Source organism: Schistocerca nitens, chromosome 6, assembly GCF_023898315.1.
Source record: "Schistocerca nitens isolate TAMUIC-IGC-003100 chromosome 6, iqSchNite1.1, whole genome shotgun sequence".
NCBI lineage: Eukaryota > Metazoa > Arthropoda > Insecta > Orthoptera > Acrididae > Schistocerca > Schistocerca nitens.
The window spans coordinates 224,001,115-224,018,251 of NC_064619.1; the positions used below are offsets into that span (position 1 = coordinate 224,001,115).

At 46.7% G+C, this 17,137-nt stretch overlaps 1 protein-coding gene across 1 annotated transcript in view; it reads right to left on the reverse strand.

Annotated features, from left to right (window-relative positions):
• Positions 1-17,137, reverse strand: part of LOC126263294 (cuticle protein 21-like) — an 89,768-nt gene that overhangs the window by 10,931 nt on the left and 61,700 nt on the right. The window lies entirely within an intron of this gene.

Here is a 17,137-nt window from a genome sequence, read left to right on the forward strand (position 1 = left end):
GGGATTCCTGGAAATGAACTTGCAGATGCGGCTGCCAAGGAGGCTTGCTCCATCCCACCTCCTGCTCGCTGTTCCGTCCCCCTGCAAGCCATTACGTCTTTCGTGACTCGGAAGGTCATGCGTTGATGGGAGGCTCAGTGGCTGGACGTGAGGGATAATAAGTTGCGAGCGGTGAAGGATTCTGTCCGACCGTGGCTCACCTCCTTCCGACAACGACGCGCTGAGGCTGTAGCCCTTACACGGCTTAGAATAGGACATTGTCCTTTGACACATGGTTTTCTGTTACGTCGTGAGGAACCACCAACATGTCAGACATGTGGGACACAGCTGTCGATACGACATATTTTAACTGAGTGTGTTTCATATGCGGGTTTGAGGGAAGATTTCAGTTTCCCACCAGACCTACCCTCTCTTTTAACTAATAATGAGGCGAGTGTCGCTAGAGTTTTACGTTTTTGTGTGATGTCTGGCCTTCTTCCCAAAATATTGGGTTTGAAGTCTTAATGTGCTGTCCAGTGGTTTGGTCACCCATTATTTGTAAGTGGTCACTCAGCCACCGTTAATTATTTTTACCTGTTTGTACTGCTGCCGGCCGCGGTGGTCTCGCGGTTCTAGGCGCGCAGTCCGGAACCGTGCGACTGCTACGGTCGCAGGTTCGAATCCTGCCTGGGGCATGGATGTGTGTGATGTCCTTAGGTTAGTTAGGTTTAAGTAGTTCTAAGTTCTAGGGGACTTATGACCACAGCAGTTGAGTCCCATAGTGCTCAGAGCCATTTTTTGTTTGTACTGCTATTTTATTTTTAGTTTTATCTCCCTGTTTTGATGTGCTGTGTCCAATCTTGCAATTTGAACAATACCCATTCACTCACAATTCGGCTCTGAATTGAACTTTTGGGAACGGGCGCTGATAACCTCGCTGTTGTGCGCCCTAAAACACTAATAATCATCATCATCTTCTGGGAACATGGTTGTAATAACCGAAACACACAAATATGCTTTTTCGAAATATTTAACGACCGTAGATACCAACGAAAAGTCTTAATTTTCAAAAAATTACATGTGCTTATAGACAATTAATAATAGAGAATAAATACTTTTTATTTTCTATAATAAAAGCTTTCCGGCTGAAATGTTTGATTTTGTAAGAACTTCAACAGGTATTTTTTCAAAACAGTCTTTGCTTGTTTTCTTCAACAAATAACTCGTCAGAGAACAGAGCGCTTCTCTGACCTAACGTGCTTCTTGAGATTAACCAATTTCCCCACCAATTTCATAGTTACAAAATCTGTTGAACACTGGTTTTGAAGCATTATCATGTAATCCCCTATCAGAAAGTTGCAGCGCTCTAGCGTATGCATTCATAGCCGTGAGACCCGTATTTGGCGACACTACAGACAAACAGACAAAAAAATATGGGAGTTGAAATAGAACCGAAATTAACCATATACATGCGCTCCAGGAACAGACCCCGCGTTGTGGCTGATAGGAGTAGCTAAATCGAGAGAAACCAACGAGTCCCCGGTATTGATTGCTTTTAAGTCGCTGAAAACGTTAGCTAGCAGATCGCAATATGTTTCAGGCGACAAAGCCTAAACGATTGCTGAAACGTTGCGCGTGATTAAGTTTACAATCGTGTTATTTTTTTTCAAATATTGGACGCCGTGCGCCGTCTGCTACCTTAAGTTGTTATTGACCGGAAAGCAAAACCAGTGAACGCATTTCGATTTCTATCGATTCAGCTTCTCCCGTCAACGACCTCGGCGAAGGTCGCGTGCAAGTGTTCATTCTAAGACGCCAGGTCTCGCGGCTGGTTTCTACGTTGCCACAAGCGGCGTGTATCTTGTAAGGACATTACACCAGCGCGGCAATAGGATAGGCACCAGAATATGCTTACGAAGGGACTAATAAGCAAATTCGTTCACATGTGTGCTCTTTACCTTTTAAACGCGTAAGACGGACATTCTCTTTCCAAGATGGGCTTCTGCGTTGTTTTTATGATACCAGTAATCGAAAATTTGTTTGACGACGTCTATTTACGGAAAATTTCAAATATTTCAAGCTACCTATGATAAATAGTTCATCAGACAAAATTCGCTAAGAAATAGCATTTATTACATGATTTTGCGTTTTCGTTTCTTGAGACAGAAGTGACGTCTGTATTAGCAGTTAACGTAAAAGCGAATCTTTCAGGTATCTGATAATTATTATTCAATTCACACTTAATTTAAAAGATAGTTTCATTTTACACCTTTGTTTGCATTATGATCACAGATTGTGGAAATAAATGACTGATCATAAACAGACAAGATGGCGAATGGTTATATCTTTTACTAAATTTCTGGCTATGAGAAAACTTATCCACATTTAAGTGATTTACAGAATGTTCGTAGAACCATTTTAGACTATTTATCTACCGTTCCAATCTCGAACTCCATGTGGGAAATATAAATACTCGTTATACACTGTTCAGTGCCTCCTCACACACCTAAGTGGAATGCTACATCACAGCTATTCAAGCTCCATTTGGTTCACGGCTTTAAAAGTGAAGTCCTGGGAAACCCACGTGTTTTTTTCTGTTGTGTGATTTGATGACTGTTTGTACTCTTAACACAACAACGCCCGTTTAGATGGATTATACTATTCAAACATTCGAAAATGGCATCACAATTGAAAATGCAAACGGTATAAACGGGTATTTTGATCAATCCAATGACAGCTTTGTATCCTTCAGATACTTATCAGATACCTTGAAAACAACCATCGGAACTGTCAGTGCGGACCTGTGCGTGTCTAATTTATTTATAATGGCAACGTAAAGGCCTTTTACTACATTCAACAAGGAATTTTAATATTCTGTCAAGAAATCTGTTATGAGACTAGTGTTACAGAAGTTCTTACATTTATTATGATATGTAAGACAGAAATATTTATGACGGAAACAGTAAAAACTAAAATAATAGACCGACACAGAAACAGACAGTGTTGCAAGACTCACGTTTCATTTAATTGATCGCTAGTTTCGTGTTAACTGAACCCATTTTCAAATCATCCTGCGAGACGGAAAGTTAAAATTACAATTTATCCGACAAACTGCTACAGAAATTATTGAGTGCATATAACAAGGTACAGAACTATCGTACCAGGATATGTGTAGCAGACATACAAAACGATAGTTTGTGAAATAGCATACAAACCATGTCAGGATTATTCATACACGTATAACGAAGCCAAATTTAACGATGAACAGCGACAGAAGAAACACATAACTGATATTTTACTTTCTCCGCTGCCACAAGGAAATAGACAGGGGGCACCCTATCAGGACGTAGGGTATATCTTCCTTACTACTTCCAATCATCAGGGATAATAAATTAATACAATAAAGATACAAGTCAACTACCACAATTAAGTCATTTTAATTTTTTTGTTCTTTTCAAAAACAGCAGGGCATTTAAAATCAGCGAACAGCAAAGAGCAGCAGCGCCACATAAGTCGCATACAAGGAAAAGTCGTATGCTACACCGACACGTAACATCATTCATTGTAAACCATAAAGTAATGTGGAGAGAGACCGAAAAAGTATAACGCTGAAAAATCATCATCACCTTTCGAAATGTGTCATACTCGTAAAATACTTAATCAGAAGCGAACGGAACAGAACACACTACTATAGAAACCCTTTTAAATGACAGTTCATGGGGCGTCCCATACCTGATTTTTTTGTGGCAGCGGAGGTAGAACACTATCAGTTATATGTTTGTTCTGTCACTGTTCATGGTTAAACTTGACTTCGTTACACGTGTTTGTTTAATCTTGATATGGTTTATATGCTATTTCGGAGAATACTGTTTTGCCAGTCTGGAACGTATATCCTGGTACGATACGTTCTGTATCCTCTCACATGCCTCAATAATATTTGTAACAGTTTATCGGATAAATTATATTTTAACTTTCCGTCTCGTAGGATAATTTGGAAATGCCAGTCATCAATTAAATAAAAAGTTAATCTTGCAACTTTGGCTATATCGAACTGGTTAACACAAGTTGCTGTCATGCAATTGATATAGCATGCTGGAAATCCATGAATTAATAGGAAAGTACATAATACATAATGTTTTGTGAGGAGCAGAATAAGATAGGTAGAATTAGACTGTAAACCTTGATAGCATTGAATGTGAGAGGAAAGATAGATGGAGAGGAAGACTGGGGCAAGTAACAAAAAATATGTAATGAAGAGAAGAGGGAAAAACAGTACAATGATACCGACTGAAAAATTGATAGAGAAACAAGCCTAATTGGACGAGGCAGTGAGCATTTCCTTCACTGTTTGACAGAGAAAAATGCCGACGTATGTTAGTTCAAATGGCTCTGAGCACTATGGGACGTAACATCTGAGGTCATCAGTCCCCTAGAACTCAGAATTACTTAAACCTAACCAACCAAACGGTATCATACACATCCTTGCCCGAGGCAGGATTCGAACCTGCGACTGTAGTGGTCGTGCGGTTCCAGACTGAAGAGCCTAGAACCGCTCGGCCACACTGTCCGGCTGACGTATGTTAGTTTTTGAGAAAAAATTTAAGAAGATGAGAAAAGGCAGTGCTTCAGCTCTTTCTTGAATGGAACATGATGACATGGTACTGAGTTGTTCGCGGAGTCCAGGGAAGTTTGCAGAGATGGGCAGTGGTAGTTGAGCGGTTTGAGAATGTTCACAGTGCGGATAGAAGTAAACCCAGTCGCTGTTTGTCGATCAATAAAGTCTCAAATGGTTCAAATGGCTCTGAGCACTATGGGACTTAACTTCTGATAAGGTCATCAGTCCCCTAGAACTTAGAACTACTTAAACCTAACTAACCTAAGGACATCACCCACATCCATGCCCAGGGCAGGATTCGAAACTGCGACCGTTGCGGTCGCGCGGTTACAGACTGTAGCGCCTAGAACCGCTCGGTCACTCCAATAAAGTCTTATCTCCAGCCCTCCGCCCCTTCTACTCCTCTCCCTAATTAGTGTTAAAAAGGCCAGATATGAATTTCTCTTCTTCAGCAAAGAGTCTTAGGGTAAAATTAGAGGGAACTCTAAGCTGGGATGAACATACAGTTAAAGCGTGCAAACTATAAATACGTAACAGACTTTTGGCTTCAGGCTACAGTAAGGATCTCAAACCCCCAGCCCCCGCCCCCCCCCCCAAAAAAAATAAATAAAAATAAAAAAAGCTCGTATCAGTTGGAGTAGATAATGAACGCCTGTTAGGTATATACACTCCTGGAAATGGAAAAAAGAATACATTGACACCGGTGTGTCAGACCCACCATACTTGCTCTGGACACTGCGAGAGGGCTGTACAAGCAATGATCACACGCACGGCACAGCGGACACACCAGGAACCGCGGTGTTGGCCGTCGAATGGCGCTAGCTGCGCAGCATTTGTGCACCGCCGCCGTCAGTGTCAGCCAGTTTGCCGTGGCATACGGAGCTCCATCGCAGTCTTTAACACTGGTAGCATGCCGCGACAGCGTGGACGTGAACCGTATGTGCAGTTGACGGACTTTGAGCGAGGGCGTATAGTGGGCATGCGGGAGGCCGGGTGGACGTACCGCCGAATTGCTCAACACGTGGGGCGTGAGGTCTCCACAGTACATCGATGTTGTCGCCAGTGGTCGGCGGAAGGTGCACGTGCCCGTCGACCTGGGACCGGACCGCAGCGACGCACGGATGCACGCCAAGACCGTAGGATCCTACGCAGTGCCGTAGGGGACCGCACCGCCACTTCCCAGCAAATTAGGGACACTGTTGCTCCTGGGGTATCGGCGAGGACCATTCGCAACCGTCTCCATGAAGCTGGGCTACGGTCCCGCACACCGTTAGGCCGTCTTCCGCTCACGCCCCAACATCGTGCAGCCCGCCTCCAGTGGTGTCGCGACATGCGTGAATGGAGGGACGAATGGAGACGTGTCGTCTTCAGCGATGAGAGTCACTTCTGCCTTGGTGCCAATGATGGTCGTATGCGTGTTTGGCGCCGTGCAGGTGAGCGCCACAATCAGGACTGCATACGACCGAGGCACACAGGGCCAACACCCGGCATCATGGTGTGGGGAGTGATCTCCTACACTGGCCGTACACCACTGGTGATCGTCGAGGGGACACTGAATAGTGCACGGTACATCCAAACCGTCATCGAACCCATCGTTCTACCATTCCTAGACCGCCAAGGGAACTTGCTGTTCCAACAGGACAATGCACGTCCGCATGTATCCCGTGCCACCCAACGTGCTCTAGAAGGTGTAAGTCAACTACCCTGGCCAGCAAGATCTCCGGATCTGTCCCCCATTGAGCATGTTTGGGACTGGATGAAGCGTCGTCTCACGCGGTCTGCACGTCCAGCACGAACGCTGGTCCAATTGAGGCGCCAGGTGGAAATGGCATGGCAAGCCTTTCCACAGGACTACATCCAGCATCTCTACGATCGTCTCCATGGGAGAATAGCAGCCTGCATTGCTGCGAAAGGTGGATATACACTGTACTAGTGCCGACATTGTGCATGCTCTGTTGCCTGTGTCTATGTGCCTGTGGTTCTGTCAGTGTGATCATGTGATGTATCTGACCCCAGGAATGTGTCAATAAAGTTTCCCCTTCCTGGGACAATGAATTCACGGTGTTCTTATTTCAATTTCCAGGAGTGTATATGGAACGTTCGTCAATATTATGCCAATTCACTGTCCTATGCATAGATACGTGCAGACAAGCGCACACATTTCCATGCAGTCTATCTAATTTACCACCCAATCAATTCATACTATTTTGCCTCAATCTCAACAACATTGTCTGAATAGCATGGCAGGAACATTCACCAACAACAGAGCAAAGCCTATTCCATTATATTCCACCACAATGCCTGCTTTCTAAATCTTAACCTGTGGCAGCGATTAGACTCTGGAAGGATCTCTCTAACAACATGCTGGCTCATATCGCCAACTGTGAAAGACAGCTAATGCCCTATCTACTAAAATAACAACAATATTTTGTCGTTATACCTTCCTATCTGGCAAAGACTCTAGGTGAACAGTCTGTCTGCACTGCTGTTTCGTAAAACTCATTATTCTTTATCCACCTGTGTACGTTAGCTTTTTCAGTAGCTACTCATCATTGTTATTGCATCTGATATCATTTTTATTTATTCGTTTGTTCTCTGTCCGTCATCAATCGTACGAAACCCATCTTACTCTTTTCTCACGTGATATACCTCAAACTATGGGTGAAGGTCAACAGGCCGATTCCATATTTCTAGATTTCTGAAAAGCATTCGACACGGTACCCAAAATGGTTCAAATGGCTCTGAGCACTATGGGACTTAACATCTGTGGTCATCAGTCCCCTAGAACGTAGAACTACTTAAACCTAACTAACCTAAGGACATCACACACATCCATGCCCGAGGCAGGATTCGAACCTGCGACCGACACGGTACCCCACTGCAGACTGTTAACGAAGGTATGTGAATACGGAATAGGCTCCCAGGTATGTGACTGGCTCAAAGACCTCTTAACCAATAGTACCCAGTATGTTGTCCTCGACGGCGAGTGTTCATCGGAGGCAGGGATAACATAAGGAATGCCCCAGGGAAATGTGACAGGACCGTTGCTATTTTCTATGTGCGTCAATGATCTGGCAGACAGGGTGGGCAGCAATCTGCGGTTTTTTGCTGATGATGCTGTGGTGTACAGGAAGGTGTCGAAGATAAGTGACTGTAGGTTGATACAAGATGACCTAGACAAAATTTCTAGTTGATGAGATGAATGGCAGCTGGCTCTTAATGTAGAAAAATGTAAGTTAACACGGATGAGTAGGAAAAACAAACCCGTAATGTTCGGCTACAGCATTAGTAGTGTCCTGCTTGACCCAGTCACCTCGTATAAATATCTTGGTGCAACGTTTCGAAGCGATATGAAATGGAACGAGCATGTGACCGTTGTGGTAGCTAAGGCTAACGGTCGACTTCGATTTATTGGGAGAATTTTAGGAAAGAGCGGTTCACCCGTAAAGGAGGTCGCATATAGGACGCTGGTGCAACCTATTCTGCTCGACTGTTTGGGATCCGTACCACGTCGGACAGAAAGAAGACATCGCAGCAATTCAGGAGCGAGCTGCTAGGTTTGTTACCGGAAGGTCCGATCAGCATGCAAGTGTTACGGATATGCTTTGGGGATTCAAGTGGGGATCCCTGAGGGAAGAAAACATTCATTTTGAAGAACACTACTGAGAAAGTTTAGAGAACTGGCATCTGAAGCCGACTGCAGAACGATCCTACTGACGCCAACATACATTTAGAGTAGGGGCCACGAAGATAAGATGCGAGAAATTAGGGCTCATACGGAGGCATTAGACAGTTGCAAGTGGAACAGGAAAGGAATCGAATAGTTGTGGTACAGGGTACCATCCGCCACGCACCGTACAGTGGTCTGGGGATTTGTTTCCACCGTGTACAACGTCTAGGGACTGATCAATCAGAGTATACGGAACATAGAATGTCTAATGAACTTACATCGGGAAATGCACAGTTTCCATACTAGAGACCCTTTATTTAATCATACATTCTTACTTATACTGCGGTCTAATACGCGGTGCACCATGTAGCCACAGACACAGTATGTATTGAGAATGGTTTCCGCGTGCCTCAACGCATGCGTGTACACGCCTTAGCAAGTTCTGCCTCGCGCGTTCACATCGGCCAGGCTGCACCCGAACAGTCTCAAAGGCAGCATGAATACGCTGCTCCAGTATCACCACATCTGGAACGGGCTCTGCATACACGGCACTTTTGAGATGACCCCATAACAAGAAACCGCAAGGGTTGAGATCCGGTGGACGAGCTGGCCATGCAACTGGGCCCCCTCTTCCGATCCATCGACCAGGGAAGACATGATTGAGATACGTCCGGACGTTGACGGCGAAGTGGTCTGGAGCACCATCATGTATCAGCCACATAACCCTGCAAATTATCAGTGGGACGTCTTCAAGCAGGGGAGGCAAAGTCACTCGCAAGAAACGCCGATAGTTCCGGCCTGTTAGGTAATGTGGAAGGAAGATTCGTCCCAAAATACGGTCGGCAATTATCCCAGTCCACACATTCTGCTGCACCGATGCTGATGATTCGCTGTCACCATACGACGGAGAGTCTACATGCTATCCCACAGATGACTGTTGTCAAAGATAAAATACCACTCCGCGTAATGGTGGCCTCATCAGTGAATAGGATGGATAACAGAAATCCCGGAATCGTGGTTGTCCTGTGAAGAAACCAATGACATAAATGCTTCCGATGTGGGAAGTCTGTCGCTAGTAAGCCCTGCACACGCTGTAAGTGATAAGGGTAGTACCAAATGTCATGGAGAATGTTCCATACGTTCGTCTGGCTTAACTTGTATCGGCGGGACAACTGCCTTGTACTGACACGGTGGTCGCCTTTCAAACTGTTAATCATATTTTCCTCCAATTCTGGTGTCCGAACATTTAGAGTACGTCCACCATGATTTCCTGCTTCCTGAAACGACCCTATCTCAGATAAATGGCGAAACACCGTTGCAAACATTGAATACTGCGGTTGTTGTTGGTGAGGATAGATCGCCTGATACAACCATGTTACCTTCCGCCCGTTGCGATTTGTCTTTCCGTAAGTAAACATCATGTCGGAAAGCTCTTCATTCGAATACGGAACCATTTTGTACAACGCTGTATCACATCCACTACCAGCTGAGTTAGCAAGAGGAGTGAATCAGACGCATTTCCAATTACTATGCAAGAGAGAGCGCTAGGGCATGTATGAGGAACAGTACCATACTCTGGGAGGAAACCATGCATATCGTAACTGTGGCTGCATGGTACAGCGCATATTGCACCGCAGTCTCTGTAACGAAGTATGATTGAATAAATGGTCTCTAGCATGAAAACCATGCATTTCCGGACGTAAATTCATTAGACCTATTTTGTTCCGTACCCTCTCATCGATCGATCCCTACAATTAGTACACGATGGAAAAAATCAACTAGTAGATGTAGATGTCATTCTCAGATCAAAAAGCTCCCTGCAAAAAAACAGTTCGTTCCAGTGCTCAAGTGACAATACTGACGTGAATATACACTTGCGTCCAAAATTAAAGCGACAAACGGAAATTTTGCAAAGTTGCGTTTATTTTGCACACAAATCTATATAAACAGATTATAGTAAAGTAGAAACAATCTAAAAAATACAGAATGTAAACAACTGCTGCATGCTAAACGATAGACAAAAATGTGATTAGTTTTTTCCAACTTAACGGATTTGCACACACTTTCCGACAGTTGGTTACTGTACCCAGTATGGTAGCGTCACAGGCCTGACAACAACGAGGCGTGCTGTACATAATGTCATCAGTCTCATGTTGAGGCAATTACGCCCATTCTCCCTGCCGAGCTCCTCGCAGCCTTGGAGGGCGGCTGGTGGATGCTGACGTGATGCAAGCCGTCTCCCTAGTGCATCCCAGACTTGTTCTGAGGGATTCAAATCGAGCAGATCATGCCGTGCGTGCAGTATCTTCCATTTCCAAGGAAACATCAATCACTCGTGCTCTATGAAGTTGGGCACTGTCGTCCATCAGCACGAAGTCTGGGCCCACAGCACATCGCAACAACCGCAAATGAGGTCTCAAGATCTCGTCACGATACCTGATAGCAGTTAAACCTTGCCTAATCACCTGCACAATTCCATGAAGAGGAGTTCAAGTGGTAAACAATCCCTGCCAACAATATTAGGGCTCTTCACGACATTGATCTCTTTCCGCCATGTTTTGGTCCTGAAATCGTGTTCCACGTTTCCTCGAGATTCGAATTCATCGAGAACCACTCTCCAGACTAAATCGGGAGTCACCTAAATCAAATGGCTCTAAGCACTATGGGACTTAACATCTGAGGTCATCGGTCCCCTAGACTTAGAACTACTGAAACCTAACTAGCCTAGTGGCTTTACACACATCCAGGCCGGAGGCAGGATTCGAACCTGCGACCGTAGCAGCAGCGCGGTTCTGGACTGAAGCAACTAGAACCGCTCGGCCACATCGACCGGCGGGAGTCATCTGTGAAAACAACATTGGCCCACTATTCGACCATCCAGGTGATATGTTGATGACTCCATTTTAACCAGACGTTCTCCTCTGTGAAGACACGTCAGAGGTAATCATACTGCAGGTCTCCGACAATAAAGGCCATTCTGCCGAAGACTTCTGATACACAGGAACGCTGCGCCGCCAGCGACGGCGGTAACCACGTCGCAGAGGCATTGCTGTGGCACGTTAACAAATATGAACGTAGCAAGCCAACGCCCAGCGACACCCAGAGCTATGCGTCCGCGCTCCTCGACGTTCGCAGAGCGAATGACGCTCCGTGCTGCGGCGCAGCTGCAGCCGGCGCCCCTTACCGTGACGTGTCCAGTGGATGCTGCGTACTCACAAGCCAGTTTCCGTGCAGTACCAAAGCATACTATCCAGCCCTTATAGGCAAATAACGGTCCTCTCTCCTGAAGTCACATGTGGACGGCCCTGCCTTTGTATTCAGGACACGGTTTCGGACTCTATAAAGTGTCACCACATCCGAGAAACAACAGAATTATTCACATTAAGCCGTCGGACCACATCAGTTTGCAACTCTCCCACTTCCTTCCTTTCTATGGCCCTGTGCCGCAAAGAGTTTAGTAGGCATCTTCTCTGTGCCATACGTCTGTGACTGTGTACACAGCGATTGTGGATGCGGAGCTACCCGGCAAACACTTCCTCGCTCCATAGGTGCCCTGACGCCATCGTTGGCATGGTTGTCTGTTGACCAGAAAGCCATCTTCTGTGCAGAACACGATCGTATGGATATTTGGTTGATAGTCTATATGTTAACATCATGAATTAGACACAGGACGGGGGAAACAGCAACTTGTTGCTTTAATTTTGTTCACCAGTGTAGCTCACTCTGAGATTCGAAACTGATAATAATCGATAAAGCTGTTCAGTGATCAAGAAAGACTATTCCGTTATAATAAAATGCTGTAATTTTTTCTGTCTTCGACGTATCACCAACTGGCCTGTGGTCAGAGGAAGAGAACCGATTATGCGACTAACCCTATTCCATGGGGTCTCCCAGTCAATAGCGCCATAAGACTATTCCTTTCTTTCCATAGTTCAGTGGTAATTTCGTCCATTTTGAATGTCATCCAATATTTCGCGACGTCTTTCTCTCCTTCTCTTCTCCGAGATACGTAAGTCCCCGTCAAGATCTTTTTCCTCATTTTTATCATTGCCAATAGTTTTCACTACTCTGCTCTTCTTCATTGCCCATTCTGTCAGTCCTTTTTGCTTCACAGTCACTTTTCAAACCTAGCGAGTATTTTTCTTCCTTCGACTGACAATGGTTCGCTACTAAGTAAGTTGTGACGCCAGACCAAACACTTGGCGGACCTCTTTCTTCGACCAATTGGAATAATTTCTACTGACAACAAACTTTCCACCTTTTTAAAAAGTCCTTTATCCACAGATATTTTCCTCTGGTTAATTATCTAACACATTTTCCGTAACTCGAAGTGTCTCATTCCAATGATACTTTGACAGAATCTTTGCGTTTCCTGAATTTCACCACTTTGGTCCTTCCTACTTTCATCCTCTAAAATGGCTCTGAGCACTATGGGACTTAACTTCTGAGGTATCAGTCCCCTAGAACTTAGAACTAATTAAACCTAACTAACCTAAGGACAGCACACACATCTATGCCCGAGACAGGATTCGAACTTGCGACCGTATCAGGCGCGCGGTTCCGGACTGAAGCGCCTAGAACCGCTCGGCTACAGCGGCCGGCGGCGCTTAATACATTTCGAAAAAGTTATTCTGTAATTTTGTTGCGCAGTGTAGATAGATGATACAGATACGAATGGGGAATCATTCTAGTGACAATACGGACCGCAAATGGGGAAATCCCTTGACGCAAACGACTTTGACAAAGAGTAAATTGTTATGGGCCGGTGCCTGGAAACGTATATCTCCATGCTGGTCGGCTGTTCACGTGCGACGCTGTGAACATCTATGGTTGAAGGCTGACGAATCTACGAGGAGGCGACAAGTTGTTGGTCGGCTACACGTCGTCTCAGAACGTGGTGGTCGGAGGCTGTTCCAAGCATGATAGGCTCCGATCTATGGGGGATCTAGGTAGAGAGTACAATGCTGGTTCAATAACAACAATTTAGGAGCACCCGTTCAAAACGGATGGTCTACCACCAGCCACAATGGTAGCAACTAGGCGTGCCCTGCCTACAGGCTCCTAGGACTCTCGTCACGGATTCTATCAGCACAGGTACATCTTGAAGGAGCTCAACAAATGATGGCAGGTGGCAGCGAGGGTGCTGCGAAGCTGAATGGTCCTAGAGGGAGCCTTTGCCGTTTTATTCACGCATGTGTCAGTGTCCCGCCTGCACAGAAAGGCACGAAAAAGGAACACTGAAAAAGAAAGTCGTCCGGTCGCTTATCACACTGTGAACTGTCGTTTTCGACCGCGAAATGTATGAGAATCAACATCCAAAGAGTGTTGACGTCCTTTACGATACACACTAAGGTCTTTTCGTGTCGATTCTGGTACAAATGGCTCTAAGCACTATGAGACTTAACAGCTGAGGACATCAGTCCCCTTAGACTTAGAAATACTTAAACCTAACTAACCTAGGGACATCACACGCATCCACGCCCGAGGCAGGATTCGAACCTACGACCGCAGCAGCCGCGTGGTTCCAGACTATAGCGCCTAGAACCACTCGGCCAGAGCGGCCGGCCGTGTCGATTCTGAAATGAAATGGAAATGAGCGTTTGGCGTCGTTGGCCGGGAGGCCCCTTGCAGGGCAGGTCCGACCGCCTTGGTGCAGGTCTTATTACGTTCGACGCCACATTGGGCGATGGGGATGAAATGATGATGGAGACAGCACAACACCCAGTCCCTGAGCGGAGAAAATGCCCAACATAGCCGGGAATCGAACCCGGGCCCGTAGGATGGTAATCCGTCACGCTGACCACTCAGCTATCGGGGCGGACAGTGTCGATTCTGAGCGACGGTTTGTCTGAAATGTTTTCTTCGGCCGCTCGTAAGAAAACCGTGATAGGGCGGCAGGGGCTGATATTCCAACAGTTACTTCCATGTTCCTGTAACGTTGCGAGTGATACGCACTATTTGCACACACACGGACTATATGATAGTTTGCACTGTCAGCGACCTTGCATTTTAAACACGAGTGTGACAATATGAGCACTGGAGACATACAGGATGTTTCCGTAAGTGCGTGCAAAAATGGAACAGGACATTGAGAATGCCGCCGGTCTCTGTGACCGAGCGGTTCTAGGCGCTTCAGTCAGGAACCGCGCTGCTGCAACGGTCGCAGGTTCGAATCCTGCCTCGGGCACAGATATGTGTGATGCCCTTACGTTAGCTAGGTTTAAGTAGTTCTACGTTCTAGGAGACTGATGACCTCAGATGCTAAGTCCCATAGTGCTCAGAGCCATTTGAACCATTGAGAATGCCCCACTGAAGGATCTGAGGTGGGGAACCTGGTGTCGGAGAAGTCAGCTTACGGAGATATGGAAGTAAACTTGTCTACCGCTTTGTCTAGCATTACTGTTTTGCTTATTTACAACTAAGTGCGTACAAGTTTACACATACTGTGGTGTTGATTTATACACTCCTGGAAATTGAAATAAGAACACCGTGAATTCATTGTCCCAGGAAGGGGAAACTTTATTGACACATTCCTGGGGTCAGATACATCACATGATCACACTGACAGAACCACAGGCACATAGACACAGGCAACAGAGCATGCACAATGTCGGCACTAGTACAGTGTATATCCACCTTTCGCACCAATGCAGGCTGCTATTCTCCCATGGAGACGATCGTAGAGATGCTGGATGTAGTCCTGTGGAACGGCTTGCCATGCCATTTCCACCTGGCGCCTCAGTTGGACCAGCGTTCGTGCTGGACGTGCAGACCGCGTGAGACGACGCTTCATCCAGTCCCAAACATGCTCAATGGGGGACAGATCCGGAGATCTTGCTGGCCAGGGTAGTTGACTTACACCTTCTAGAGCACGTTGGGTGGCACGGGAGACATGCGGACGTGCATTGTCCTGTTGGAACAGCAAGTTCCCTTGCCGGTCTAGGAATGGTAGAACGATGGGTTCGATGACGGTTTGGATGTACCGTGCACTATTCAGTGTCCCCTCGACGATCACCAGTGGTGTACGGCCAGTGTAGGAGATCGCTCCCCACACCATGATGCCGGGTGTTGGCCCTGTGTGCCTCGGTCGTATGCAGTCCTGATTGTGGCGCTCACCTGCACGGCGCCAAACACGCATACGACCATCATTGGCACCAAGGCAGAAGCGTCTCCATTCGTCCCTCCATTCACGCGTGTCGCGACACCACTGGAGGCGGGCTGCACGATGTTGGGGCGTGAGCGGAAGACGGCCTAACGGTGTGCGGGACCGTAGCCCAGCTTCATGGAGACGGTTGCGAATGGTCCTCGCCGATACCCCAGGAGCAACAGTGTCCCTAATTTGCTGGGAAGTGGCGGTGCGGTCCCCTACGGCACTGCGTAGGATTCTACGGTCTTGGCGTGCATCCGTGCGTCGCTGCGGTCCGGTCCCAGGTCGACGGGCACGTGCACCTTCCGCCGACCGCTGGCGACAACATCGATGTACTGTGGAGACCTCACGCCCCACGTGTTGAGCAATTCGGCGGTACGTCCACCCGGCCTCCCGCATGCCCACTATACGCCCTCGCTCAAAGTCCGTCAACTGCACATACGGTTCACGTCCACGCTGTCGCGTCATGCTACCAGTGTTAAAGACTGCGATGGAGCTCCGTATGCCACGGCAAACTGGCTGACACTGACGGCGGCGGTGCACAAATGCTGCGCAGCTAGCGCCATTCGACGGCCAACACCGCGGTTCCTGGTGTGTCCGCTGTGCCGTGCGTGTGATCATTGCTTGTACAGCCCTCTCGCAGTGTCCGGAGCAAGTATGGTGGGTCTGACACACCGGTGTCAATGTGTTCTTTTTTCCATTTCCAGGAGTGTATGTACATTCTTTACAAGAAGGACGAGCCTGATTACTAGGAAGTTATGACGCAGGTTTTGTTTACTTTACTTGTCGATATGATAGCTCTGTGGTATTGTATTTGCATTGTCTTATGACAGAACATGCTATGAATCAGTGACAGACCCATTCATTACTCACTGCTATTCAGAAACGTACAGCACAATACGATGGAGCAGTACCGGTACAGTTTCGCAGAGCTCACTGACATGCGCCTTGTGTATGGGGAAGTACGTTGCAATGCTCTCGCTGCTGAAAAGCTGTACAGGGAACTGTTTCGTAACAGACATCATCCGTCACGACGAATATTTACTTCTCTCGATCGACGAATGCGGGAAACTAGGTCACTGGAAAGAAGGAACGAGGGATCTGGCAACATGAGGAGACTCGTACACTCGATTTTGAAGAGGTAATGGACGTGTTGTGTTGCAGCGGACCCCACCACAACTCGTATTGCACGTGAAAGGGGCCTACAGATACTAGCGTGTAGCGAGTACTCTAGGAACAGTAATTACACCCATATCACCCACAACGTCCGCCCCTGGTAACTGAGTGGTCAACGCGACGGAATCTTATACCTAACGGGCCGGGTTCGATTTTCGATTGGGTCGGAGATTTTCTCCGCTCAGGGACTAGGTGTTGTGTTGCCCTTATCATCATCCTTTCATCCTCATAGCAAGTCGCCGAAGTGGCGTCAACTCGAAGGACTTGCACCAGGCGAACGATCTATCCGAAGGAAGGCCCTAGCCACAAGGCATTTCCACTACCCACAACGATTCCATGAAATGATTGTGACTGACTTTGCACCAACAGTCGCATTGTGTCACTGCTTACTCCAACAATGGAATGATCCACCAGGTTTCCTTCAAATCGTGCTGTTTATTCACAAGGCGTTATTTGATCGTAATGGTATTTCGAATAGCAGTAATAGCCATGTGTGGGATGAGGAAAGCCCTCATGCTGTAGTAGAGTCACATCATCAAGTAAGTTTTGC